This window comes from Oncorhynchus nerka, linkage group LG8 (genome assembly GCF_034236695.1).
Source record: "Oncorhynchus nerka isolate Pitt River linkage group LG8, Oner_Uvic_2.0, whole genome shotgun sequence".
Taxonomy (NCBI): Eukaryota; Metazoa; Chordata; class Actinopteri; order Salmoniformes; family Salmonidae; genus Oncorhynchus; species Oncorhynchus nerka.
Genome location: NC_088403.1, coordinates 28,104,756 through 28,118,936, shown reverse-complemented (window position 1 = coordinate 28,118,936; position 14,181 = coordinate 28,104,756). Strand labels below are relative to the sequence as shown.

General features: G+C 43.1%; 1 long non-coding RNA gene across 1 annotated transcript; it reads left to right on the top strand.

The window, feature by feature from the left end:
• Window positions 1–592: 592 nt before the first annotated feature.
• On the top strand, window positions 593–12,940 carry LOC115118243 (uncharacterized). The gene is made up of 3 exons (XR_003861809.2): window positions 593–837; window positions 11,078–11,178; window positions 11,426–12,940. It is a non-coding gene; the product is annotated as an uncharacterized LOC115118243 (long non-coding RNA).
• Window positions 12,941–14,181: the final 1,241 nt, after the last annotated feature.

Below are 14,181 nucleotides of genomic sequence, written 5' to 3'. Positions count from 1 at the left end.
AGTATAGATAGAGAACATCCTATCTCAGTGGACTGACTGAGTTTTGTGTGAAACAGTCCAGCCAAGCATAGTACAGTGGATACTTCACACTAAGAATAAATAGAGGTTGGTTTGTCTTGTTGATGGCCCGCTAAGATAAGAAGAGCGGTATCACTTTACAGAATATACACTTTAGTAGTAATAACAGTGATCTTCAGCATTCAATAACAAATACAAGGGTTAAGGCTATGAGTTGCTGGTTACAAATAATAACAGAATAGCAGAATACATTTTGTGTAATATATATATATTTAAAAAATAAATAAAAAATTAAGTAGCCTATTCTAAATAACCTATAAAATACTTTCAGGCCACCTGATGCTTTCACTTGAAATGTATGATATGGGAACGCTGAGAAATAGTTATTTTAATATTTAATATCAATATCATGAATTTATACTCTACCCGGTTTATTAACAGGCTATTAGCAGGACTCGTGCGCAGTTCTTTTCATTGTGCCTATGAGACTACTTTTCCTTTGTTGGTAAGTGTTTGTCTATCAATTAAAAAGGTGCAAGTGACAACTAGTGATATTTTACTATTCGCCACCTATGTGCGGCAACCTCGTTTCGGATCCAACATGGCGGGTGAGATAAGCCCGTCGTGCGGCGCATTGCTACCTGGAGTGGGATCGATTGCACAGCGCCCTGCAGGGGTTCCATAGTGAGTTTGAGAAGTGTTCTGTTCTGGGAGAGCGCTGACTTCCTGGTACGGGACAATGGACATGTTTTACTCTAGTTTGGCTGGGAAAACACACGCAGCGATGTGATCAAGACGGACACGTCGAGTTAGAACAAGGTAAACCTGTCCTTCCGATTTTCAAAATGTTCTGGGAAATATAATTTATCAACTTCCCCGATATGGATGTCAGTGTACTACTGTTGGCTAAACGCTAGCAAGCGGACTGCGGCTTTGAAAGTGGCATTATGTGATGGGAACCAGGGGCACGCGTTTGTGCAGTGTTCGCATTGAACGACTCGGTATGCGGGATTATTCCAGTGTTTTGTTTACAATCGGGAATATGGTTTAATAGCTCCAAACTTTGTTCTTGTGTATATTCATCGAGGCCTACCTAGCCAAACCCCCGGACGGCCTCCTGCAGCAGAGTCGATGTTGGTAGACTGCAGAAACACTAATCAAGCTCTCCCATTGGTCACAGACCTGCATTTCGCAGATCTGGTTGGCTTGGCTTTCCTTTCACTCATTTGACGTTTGTGGAGATTTCAACGATTCTCCTGTAGCCTAATTGATTTAAGGGGATCAATTGTAGAATTAAACGATTTGAATAAGAGTTATTGAATGGTATTTTGCACGTGTGACTGTGTTGAGTAAATAAGGCGATCCATGTTTCTTTACCACGTCTGGGACTATTGGGTACTGTAGTAGCGATGAACTGCATGGGAGAATGGGTATAGTAACGTAGTTACCTTTTGTAGCAGTGCCTCAATCCTATCCCGTTTCGGGATAATGCGGCTTAACACATTCTTGGCTTTACGGCTCGCCCGAAAAAAAACTGCGTTGGGGATAGTTTGTAGCTATGCCACAAAGAGCGAACATGGAACTCGCAAACCGATATATTGTATTACAAATGCCACCCACGAATGAAAGTTTCCTGCCTGGCTTCCACCCAGAAGCATGAGAGCAGATCACACAAACAAATCATGTTTATCAGTATCAACGCTGCCTGTTTATGACAGGTAGTGGACGTTATGATATATGGGAGATAAAATATTCGCGTTATCAGGCAGCGTTGTTGCTGAGTATCGCATTTCTCGTGCAGTGGCTCACGAGCCCTCCCCGTCGTGTCTCTTGCCGCCGAATGGCCTGGACGATGAGGAATGGATTTGTTTACCTGTCACAGCCTCCTGCATCAAAGAAAGATACGCCATTTGCTGACAGATGCATCGTTTAAAGCCTTTTAAAAAAATTTGATTAGCAATGAGTTATGTCGTGCTGCGGTTTCACATGCCACCCATAGGTAGGCTATGCCAATCACCCTAGTGAGTATACAAATTCTACGCGTTGGAATTAGCCTGGAATTATCTGCATTAACAAACGCAACCTGGACTCAGGGGTAGACGTAACATAGTTCATGTGAATCTCCATCCATTTAGTATATGTTATGTTTCGTTTGGTATTAGATGTGACAAATGGGGAAACTATTCACGTTTAAACAGCTGTTTTCTTTCTCGGTTTTCCATTAAAATTATACTAAATTCATTAAAGTCCACGTGAATTCACATTGCAGATGGTCTACATCGGGCTTACTGCGGTGAGAGAAAATGGTATAATTTATGCTGCTGGTGCCCTTACTTTTTTCATGAGTGCTGCATGTATCTTGTCGTCAGCCAATCACAAGTCATCAAACTGGTACTAGGCTACAGTCACAGAGCTAGACCCTCCCTATGGCAAGTTATTAGGATATACACTGCATGGCCAAAAGTATGTGGACACTTGCTTGCTGAACATCTCATTCCAAAATCATGGGCATTAATATGGAGTTCCAATTCATATTCAGGGCTCTGTGCAGGCCAGTCAAGTTCTTCCACACCGATCTCGATTAACCACTTCTGTATGGACATTGCTTTATGTACGGGGACATGGTTATGCTGAAACAGGAAAGGGCCTTCCCCAAACTGTTGCCACAAAGTTGGAAGCACAGAATTGTCTAGAATGTCATAGTATGCTTTAGCGTTAAGATTTCCCTTCACTGGAACTAAGGGGCTTAGCCCGAACCATTAAAAACATCCCCAGACCATTATTCCTCCTCCACCAAACTTGGCAGTTTGCACTATGCATTCGGGCAGGTAGCGTTCTCCTGGCATCCCCCAAAACCAGATTAGTCCGTCTGTCTGCTAGAATGTGAAGTGTCATTCATCACTCTAGAGCAGGGGTGTCAAAGTCAAATGGACGGAGGGCCAAATAAAAAAATCAGCTACAAGACGAGGGCCGGACTGTTCGAATGTTCATTGAAAATTTTTTAAATGACGCATATAGTCTAGTGAACCTAATTGAACCTACTGAAAACCTAACAAATATATTACAATATGATCAGATAAATAAAGCAATATTTTCTTATGGCTCTGTCAGTAATCTTTAATTTTCAACAGACACAAAAGACAAATTTCCTTTATATAAATATCCCCATAACATGAACATTAAATGAAAGAAACCGGTATTCAAGGCACCATCAGTAGACTATATTTTCTATTTTAGCAAAAGTGGGCTAAATTTACTTCAAAGAAAAAACAATAATAGCAATTTTCTATCATCCACTCAACTGAAATATTTTTAAAATATAATTGGATTGAAATACAAAAAAATAAAGTGCAAAAATCTATTAATCAAAAACAACACTTTGTTTAAGGAGAAGTAACATGCAGTGAAAACAAATATTAAATTTTAACTTTTAAACTTGAACTGAGTAAAAACTCTAAATATGTGATTGCACAGTAATGTTCACTTGTTTGAGGTTGAGGGTGATACTTGGTGGTGTCCCATCTTTTCCACAAGTTCATCAATGTTCGGGGTAAGGCTCTGAGCTGAAGAAATCCTCAGAATTGAGTGGAGGTGTTCAGCAGTAAGTCGACTTCTGTGTGATGTTTTGTTCAGGTTCATCAAAGAAAACAGTTGTTCACACAGGTATGTGCTGCCAAACATAGACAACGTTTGAGCAGCCTGGATGCGCAGCTGGGGCATTGTGCCGGGAGGAAACGGGCGAACTCCGCAGCACCCACTGCCGCAATTTTGCCCTCAGTGCATCATTGCATTGGAGGTCAATCAACTCCATTTGGAGGTTTGGTGGTGAGCTTTCCACGTCAACAGCAAATGGGTTACCGAGCAGTTCCAACCTGCTTTTTTGTGCTTCAAAGTCAGCAAATCGGCGTCGAAAGTCAGCGGCAAGCATACCTATTTTATCAGCCAACTGTGTACTCGGGAACGCACTGGTAGAGAGCTTCTCTTTCATGGTCTGGCAGCTGGGAAAGTGGCTCAAATTTTCTTTCCGCATCTGCGTCTCCCACAGAGTCAGTTTGGTTTTAAATGCCTTCACTGTACTGTACATATCAGAGATGACACGATCCCGACCCTGCAGCTGCAAGTTTATTGCATTCAGATGACTCGTAATGTCACACAGAAAAGCCATTTCACACAGAAACATTTCGTCTCGGAGTTGTGTTGTGTCTTTCCCTTTGCTGTCCAAGAACAGACAAATCTCCTCACGAAGCTCGAAACATCTTTGAAGCACCTTTCCCTGGCTTAGCCATCGCACCTCTGTGTGATAAGGCAAATCACCATGCTCCGTTTCTAACTCCGTCAGAAATGCCTTGAACTGGCGGTGATTCAAACCTTTGGCTCTGATAAAGTTAACTGTGCGTGATGATGCTCATTACATGCTCCATTTTCAAGGCTTTACCGCACAACGCTTCCTGGTGTATGATACAATGATAAGCTGTCAGCTCACCTGTCGCGTTTTCCTCTTGCATCTTTTCCCGTATCTTCGCCACCAGTCCGCTCCTGTGTCCACACATCGCAGGTGCTCCGTCGTTGTCAAACCCACGAGTTTTTCCCAAGGCAGCTCCATCTCATTTACACATCTTGACACCTCTTCATACAAATCATGCCCCGTAGTTGTGCCATGCATAGGACGTAAAGCCAAAAACTCCTCTGTCACGCTTTAGGTTGGAGTCCACTCCGCGGATGAAAATTGACAACTGGGCAATGTCAGAAATGTCGGTGCTCTCATCCACAGCCAAGGAATATGCAATAAAATCTTTTCCCTTTTTCACAAGCTGCTCTTTTAGATTGATGAACAACTGGTCTACTCTCTCGGCAATGGTGTTTCTGCTCAGACTCACATTTAAAAAGAGTTGCCTTTTTCTGGGCAAACTTCGTCACAAACTTTAATCATGCAGTTTTTGATGAAATCCCCCTCCGTAAATGGCCGGGCTGATTTAGCGATCTCTTCTGCCAAAATAAAACTGGCCTTGACAGCAGCCTGGCCTTGTGATTTGGCTTTTTTGAACAGAGCCTGTCGAGATTTGAGGCCTCGTTTTAATTCCTCTGCCTTTTGTAGCCTTTGTTCCATGTCCATATTCTTGTTTTTGTCCGCGTGTTTCGTTTCATAATGTCGTCTCAGATTATACTCTTTCAGTACCGCCACACTTTCTCCACACAGAAGACACACAGGTTTTCCAGCTACCTTCGTGAACATATACTCCGACTCCCACCTTGTTTGAAACCCCCGGTTCTCAGTATCCACCTTCCGTTTTGCCATTTTTGATGGGTATCTGAAAGTTAATTTTACTGTGATGCTGACGACTGCTGTGCCAATAAATATTGAAATGAAGCAGCCTACTGCTCGGTGCGTCACCTTTGCATTGTGGGAAATGTAGTATTGGTGCGTGTAAAAGATCTGCGGGCTGCCGGCTTGCTGCGGGCCGGTTCTAATAATAAATCAAGATCATCCCAGGGGCCGTAAAAAACCTTCTTGCGGGCCGGATGTGGCCCGCGGGCCTTGACTCTGACATATGTGCTCTAGAGAATGCGTTTCCACTGCTCCGGAGTCCAATGGAGGCAAGCTTTACACCACTCCAGCCAATGCTTGGCATTGCGCATGGTGATCTTAGGCTTGTGTGCGGCTGCTCAGCCATGGAAACCCTTTTCATGAAGCTCCCGACGAACAGTTCTTGTGCTGACGTTGCTTCGAGAGGCAGTTTGGAACTCTGTAGTGAGTGTTGCATCCAAGGACAGACCATTTATACGTGCTTCCGCACTCGGCTGTCCTGTTCTGAGCTTGTGTGGCCTACCACTTACAGGTGACTGGGGCAGCTCTAGTAGGGCAGAAATGTAATGAACTGACTTGTTGGAAAGGTGCCAATGCTTGTCTATGGAGAGTGCATGGATTTGTGCTCAATCTTATACACCTGTCGGCAACGGGTGTGACTGAAATAGCCGAAACCACTAAGTTGAAGGGGTGTCCACATACTTTTGCCCATGTAGTTGAACTATAGGCTAATCAATGTAAGATGGAATTAAAATGACAGAACTAAAAGTTAAATGATAAGGACCAGCTACACCAAGAGCCAACAGGTAAGCTATAATGAATCATCTGAATGGAGCTGTTATTTACTTTCTTCTCTCTTCCTGCTCAACTAGTCACAAACATTTGAGCTGCTGCTCTGCTTCGAGCCTCTCGCTCTTCCTCATGCGCTACAGCTCCTGTTAATAAAGTAGCAAACATTTATTTTTCTCCCAACATTACAGCATTGTTGCATTATGTATTTGTTAAATTAAATTATTTTCCCTTTATGATGATGATCGGGACCTGTTAGTGGTAATTTTGTGATAACTGCACTGTGATTTTAATTTTGTGAAGAAAAAATGTTTTTCAGTAAGGGATTTTTTTCTGAAAGTTAGGATCCCAATTTGGTTTACATGTTTTAATGTTTAAATGTTCACACCCCTAAATGGTATGTATTAATTTGTGGATGTCCATCATCCATTTCGTATGCTATGTTACGAATTGCAATTTGTACGCTATGTTACGAATTTGCAATATGTTATTATATGTTACAAATCTCAATTCATTGTGGCTAACGTTGGCTAGATGGGCTAACGCTATCTCTAGCTAGGTTACTAACGGTAACTAGGCTAGGGTTAGGGAAACTGTTAGCCAACCCGTTAAGTAGTTTTAAAATAACAAAAAATCTTAAGTATTTTCTAAAATGCTGAATTTGTCCATGATGAGATTCAAACACTCAACCTTTTGGTTGCTTGACGTTCACATTATACGCCCACCCAACCAACTACACTCCTTTAATTTTAGCCTTAAGTAATCTTCTGTCATATGTAACCATACCAAATGTAAAATATCATACTCATTTGAGTTTCCCGGATTTACTTTTATTTATTATGTTACGTCTTGTCTGAGACCAGGCCACTGCTTACCTTTTACTGCCCTTCATAAAATGAATACCCAAGTGTCCACACAGATAGCTGTGAATAGGCATGCTGATGAAGGGCATTCAATGTTAAGCAGTGGGAGTTGGAGCTATGGTAAGTATTGTTTGTTGGTGCAGACAATTCCAAGCATTGATGAGGAAGTTGTGGCTCATGGTGAGTTGTTTATTATCAATGCAACTCTGTGCTGGAGTCCATTAATATTGATGGGCAAAGCATCCAGATGTAGCCATTTAGCGAGCTTAATTATCCTAGCTACCTGTAAAGCAAATGCAAATTGGACTCTAAAAGTGTATTTCCCCCTATTTATACCAACATTTCTCACCTCCCAAATGAATCTAGGTAGTAGCCACTTCACACACAGTTAGACCTATAGACAGAATATTGAGTAGTTACACAAGAAAGAAAGAGCTCATACCTGCCCTGCACCACCTGTAGAGCTCTGCTTATTTGTTGCAACAGGTGATTTGGACTGGATAGGAAAGTAGCCCTATCCGGCTATAACTTTTCTATCTCAACCGCTTTAATTGGTCGAATTATCAAGAGTTATGTTGTCAAAACACTATTTTAAAGCTGTACATTCACGTTTTGCACAATGACTGTGGTAAGTTTATGTTGAATCTAAAAAGAGAACTCCGTCACCCCCCCTTTCCAATATTAGAATTGTCCTGATAAAAAAAAGTCAGTGAATGAATCATCACCAGTGTTGCATCCTATTTATGTCCATTCATTAATGTGGTACTACTGAGCCTATTATCTACTACTGCATAGAATACCATAGTTTACAGAATCAAAAAACAACAACTTTTTTAAACATTTTTTTTTAATCAAGTTCAATTTAAAATACCCCTAGTGCCATTTCAAACATGTTTCCTTATTTCACAGTTCTTGGACAATGCTAAGGATCTCTCTCTTTCTGCCCTGATACCCTGACAGTGAGGAAACAGAGCAGCCTGCAGTAGTCAGGCAAGCGTTAGCAGCCACAAATAATCTCATCTGCCCCTCTCTGTTTTATACACACACACACACACTTTTCCACATGGGCTCTGTACACAGTTGGCACAAAGAGCAGTCGTGCCTCTTGTAATGCCTCTCCACAGAGTGTAGAGAACTAGTGTGTAGATGTCTGTTTGTAATGAAAGAGCAGTCTGTTTGTCCGTCTGGGCAGTGTCTTGTGTGAGTTGGAGGGGTTTCTTTGACTGCCTGAAAAGCTGGTCCCGGCTGAGCTTCCGTAGCATAGCAACCAGGCCTTTGCTATGGCTTCTCTCTGTAATAAAAAACACAGTCTGAAAAATGGTGCTGTGGGCACTGAGTGGGTGGAGGATTCAGTTTCTCCACTTCCCCACACAGAAAACACTGCCAGAGACAAAATGCCCTTTATATGTGACCTTAACTGTGCGTGTGTGTGATCAAATGGGTCAGCCCACACTGATAATAGTTAAATAGATTACAATAATTTACACACACACACACACACACATCCTGCCTCTCAAACACACACACCACATGTTTGAGAGGGTATGGTGTTATTACATTCCCCTTCTCCTCTCCAGGCGCTGGCAGAGCTCCACGTGCCAGTCTCTGGTGGGTGCTTATGCCCGCTGGCACATTGGTCTGCTTTCTCTCTGCCTGGCCTTGGAGTGGCCGGCCCACACACAGCACACCAGATGTTGGTGCAACCTCAGCCAAGCTCTGTGTGAGTGTGCGAGTTTGTGTGTGCGTGTGCAAGTGTTTGGCAGCCTCCGTTGCTTGTACGTATGGATGCTCATTTGGCAGTACCTGACACTCTCATTTCTGCCAGGGTACCCCTGAGTCCTTGGAGAAGGAATAGAGGTCCATCCACTGATCACTACACCCCACCCCTGCCCCTAGCCCATCTCTCTCACTCTGCCTTGGGCCAATGTTCCTTTATGCCTGACCTTCTCAGCTTTGGAGAGTGATACTACTAACTCCATAATAATACAGAGTTGTGCCTATTTTAATAGGGCTTTGAGGTCCCTCTGCCTCCTCAATCTTCCTGTAACATTACTGTTGATTGGCTGTTCAGTAATGCTGCGGTTGATTGGTTGGCTGTAGACCTGGGTCAGGGCAGAGGTGAACATATTGTCTGGTTTCCCTTATCCCAGTTCACTGCCTTAAAGCTAAGACTGTCAGCCGACACACTCAGGCCTGAGTCCAACCTATTAACCCATTGTTTTCCTTAGCTAGGTCTTTGCTGACTAAATCACAGCAGGTGTACGCAACATGTCTGGCTGACTAGATTAGAGGTCGACCGATTATCATTTTTCAACACCGACATCGATACCGATCTATTGGAGGACCAAAATAAGCCGATACCGATATTTTAAAAAATATATATAAAAAAAACACAAATTTGGACTCGTCAAACCAAAAGACAGATTTCCACTGGTCTGATGACAATTGCTCGTGTTTCTTGGCCAAAGCAAGTCTCTTCTTCTTATTGGTGTCCTTTAGTGTGGTTTCTTTGCAGCAATTTGACCATGAAGGCCTGAAGAACTTTGAAGAAACGTTCAAAGTTCTTGAAATTTTCCGCATTGACTGACCTTCATGTCTTAAAGTAATGATGGACTGTTGTTTCTCTTTGTTTATTCGAGCTGTTCTTGCCATAATATGGACTTGGTCTTCTACCAAATAGGGCTATCTTCTGTATACTACCCCTACCTTGTCACAACACAACTGATTGGCTCAAACGCATTAAGAAGGAAAGAAATTCCACAAATTAACTTTTTAACAAGGCACACTGTTAATTGAAATGCATTCCAGGTGACTACCTCATGAAACTGGTTTAGAGAATGCAAAGCTGTCATCAAGGAATTATCAGTACATTATCACTTATCACAATTATATGCACAAAGCAAAATGTCATTGTATAGTTAGATGCGCAAAGCAAATCTCATTCATATACAGTGTGTACAAAACATTATGAACACCTGCTCTTTCCATGACATAGACCAGGGATGGGCAACTTTTGATGAGACCAGTTCTACTCATTTTGACATCTTTCGAGCCCATATTAGGAAGGTGTTTTTATTTTTTTGTACACTGTGTATACCCCTAATATTTACAACTTGGATTCATGAACACAGTTGTAATTATTGGCATTTTTGGATTGACACATGAAACTATGTCAGCGCTTCTTTGTCTTCTGTTAATTAAAGCTGGAATCCTTAATTGGTGAAACTGCCACGTCTGTTTGGGGAAATTGCAACAATGGGGAAATTACTGCAAACAACAAACAGTTTTTTTTCCCTTCCTCAGACAGCATTGCACACACATTAGGACAGCACAATATGCACTGCAATTTATTTCATCACGCTACTGAATTCCCCTCTACTCCATTTTCATCAACAAAGAGATAACAAAGGCGCTGGGGGCGAACAGTGGAGTTGTCCCCCGATGGCGATTCCATCTTAAGAGTTTTTTTGATCTGTGCTCGACCAATAACAGAGGTCTCTAGGAAGAATCGGATCTGCCCTGTTGTGTCATGGCAACATGAGCCGGGTAATTGACCCCTCCCTCCCACTGCATGGCTTGCATCTGCAGCACTATCCAATCACCTGTTATTACCCCACCACAGAGGAACACCACTAACACCAGATTATGGTTATTTAGTTTGGTGGGCCGGTGGCTGGGCCTTATGGGTATTTATACACACACACACACACACACACACAGGCCTGGTCACTCTCACCGCACCCTGTCTTACTAGTTCAACGATGACACTAATGACCATGCCAACTGTCATCTCTGATCCTCTTCATCGGGGTGTGTGTGTGCCCTGCACGTACTGTGTTTGTGTCATGGAGCACGTCACTCCAGGGGTGTATGGCAGTGAGGTGGACAGGACATAGGATAGATTGTACCCATCGCGGAGTCAATGACGCAGGCCTAATGTGATTCCTCATATGAAAGACCTAATGATATTTCTGAACGTTATAATGATTTGTCTTCTTGACAGTGTGTCGCCACTTAAAATGTGACCCATTTGTCTCTGAAATATCAAATGTGTTTGAGCACCTATTTAGTTTCGCTCATTTGAATGACTCCTTCTCTGCAGGTCATGAGTGCCTCTAGGAGGGCACCTGTGGAGAACGACCGCACCTGTCCAAAACCCCGCCTGGGCCCTGCCCTGTTCCCCAACCCCGGCCTCCACTATGAGTAAGTACCTATAACCCCTCACCATGCCCCTCAACAACACAGCCAGGGCTATCATAGGTCACTACCCTTCTCACACCGTCTAGCCAACCTGAACCGTACTGTTCTGGCCTGCACAGTTTCGCACTGTTCGGTTCAGCTCACTAGTGGGAAAAGTCCTTTTTATCGTTGGTAGCTATTTGATGTACCCGTCTGGGTAGAAGCTGGAGAAAAGAGAAGTAGCTCCTTGCTATGCTTCTGTGATCCACAGCGCTCCACTACATGTGGCCTATGGATGCTTCATGTGGAGAGGTGTTAAATGGGCTCAGTCTGTCTGCACCTCCTGCTCCCTGTGGCTGAACCATATGGCAGAGAGGAGAGAGTGCTGCGTCCTTGACTCGCCACGGCAATCACCCATCAATCAGCCCCGCAGTGCATGATGGGAAGGGGCATGGGGTGTAGCAGGATGCACACTCCACCGTGTGTGTGTGTGTGTGTGTGTGTGTGTGTGAGTGAGTGAGTGAGTACAGCTGTGCCTGGGCCATCTTTGTCCATGGTGTTGAATCTGACAGTGTCTAATGGGACATGCTGCATTCTATGGAGAAGTGAGCTGTGAATCACACCATGTCTGAGCTTCTGCTCAGTTCTATGTTAAGATATTGCACTTGGAATGTGTCTTGGCTCAGAATACATGGGCAATAATTAAGAGCTTCGGGTGTGTGTGTTTTGCTGAGTGTGAATTAAGTTAGCGGTATCAAAGGAATGAAAAGGTGCGTCCACACTCATAACTAAAACATTGGACAAACAAAGTTATCTGGCTGTTATCTGGATATCTTCTTTCAAAGGGGACTTTTCCCACGGCTCTTTATCAAGTCGAATTCCAGATTCAACAAAGCAAAAAATATTTAAGAGCATTTCAGAATGAATGTATTGCATAGAGCTGGCCTGATTGTCCAGTATGTCCACATCTATTATAGTAGAACATGTCCGTTCCATACAGTGCATTTCTATCTGCAGTGCTCTGAGTAGGCTAGGTCTCTGGCTGGTGCTGAAGGGTTGCTAGTAGGTTACCGGGGCAACCCTGTGCATGTGAGGTGTCCACTGTAAGGTGATTGGATTAGCCAGATGCTGTGGAGGGGAGTGCTGAGAGAGTAAACTCGACTACTGCCTTTTCCTCTGCGCGCTCCAACGCTCATAAACATGCAGGGTAAGCGTGGGACCGTGTGCGCATGTTTGTGATCTGGCTTATGGTCCACAAGGTGTCTGATTTTGAGTGATGGATGAACATGTAATTGATAGTAACAGACGAGAGATACCTGCCAGGAACTTGGTGCTAAGCAGGTATTTATAGCTTACGTCCGCTGCTCTGTGCTCTCACACTGCAAACTGGGCTATTTAGGGTTAGGAGAGAATTGGGCGGGAAACCACTCACGGAACACACTTGGTGATTTCTCACTAAAGTAGCCCCCCAAAAAAGACCATGATTTTTATGAAATTTCAACCATCAAAGCTTTTTTTTGAGTGAGGATTGTAGACATATATTTGACATTAGTATATTAAAGCATAATATATGAATAATGAATAGAAATTGGACATTTTGCCCTGTACACGGCCTCCTTTTAAGACTCCATCGTGTTTAATCTGTGGGCGCTACAAAGTAAAAGTTGGTGTCATATGAAGCTTTACCACTTGCTCTGTGATATGAATAGTATTTTTAATTCAATAACAAATGTCTTACATATGTTTATGAATATTGAAAAATATAAACATGATTATAGAAAATCTACATGTTTTGATTAGCCAAATGTTTCTTTATATTGTTTTACAAAATATACTCTACAGGCATTTCAAAGTTCCAGAGTGTGTATCAGAAAAGTGTAGTGTGTGTGTCTGTTTTGTGCTCAGGCCCTGCGTAGCCAATCACCAAGGCCCCACTTTTCCTGCTCTGATAAATGCTGAAAGGCCTTTCCAGCTTTGATCCCTTACTTCAGTGAGAACACAAATAGCACAGCTACAGAGTCAGTCAGGCTGCACCAAAACAACAACCACTAACAACCCAAACCACTAACATAACACCCTGTTGTAACCCCATGGGAGAAGCCGATAGTAACGGTCACGTATTGTACCCCAATGTGCTTTCTCGGCACACAATGTGCTTTGGGATAAAATGGCTTTTGGTAAATTCACTCACTGATTGTGCCCTCTCGACGTTGTTGATATCCCTAGTTAATTACCCTAATTAGCCTCCACCCGCCCGTTAGCCTGTAGGATGGGGAGATGAGGGGGGGTTTGCTCTCCCTAACGAGTCTGTTAATGAGCGACGGTCGATGGATGATGACCGACTCATTCTGGATGGAGTCATTTCCTGTGCATTTGGAAAGAGGAGAGGACAGGAGTTGTCTCTGCATCACACAAAGTTTTGACAGATACAAGATGTTGGCTTTTGTGAAGCACTTGGAGCAATAGGTAAAAAAAAACACTACATAAATTAATTGAATTATTACTATTTTAATATCAGAACCAGTATCCAATTGTTTTCTGAGGTAAATGAAAAAAGCACAGAGTTCCCATTGTGTTTTCACCAACAACAAAAAACCTGTTTACTGTTTTAATGTGAAACATGCGTTCTCACAGTGAAGAGTAGTTCTGTCTTTGCCTTGAAATGGCTGGACTGTGAATGCTTATACACAGGCCCCTAGGTTAGTGCAGAGGTCTTTCAGTAGTGTAGATATCAGTCACCAGAGTGCTCTCTCCATCCCCCCTCTCCCTACTGACCAGCCGTGTTTGATAAACAATCCAGACTTCACATGTCTGTGTTATGGAGGTGGAGATGAAAGGGGGAGTGATGTATGTTACCAGATGTCTAGCTATCACCTGTCTCCCCTGCCCCTCTCTCTGTCTCTGCCCCCACTCTCTCTGTCTCTGCCCCCACTCTCACTGTCTCTGTCCCCACTCTGTCTTTCACGCGGCCGCTTCCACTTTCTCTCCTTGTCAGAGGCGAACTGATCTGATGTCATTCGGTAGCTA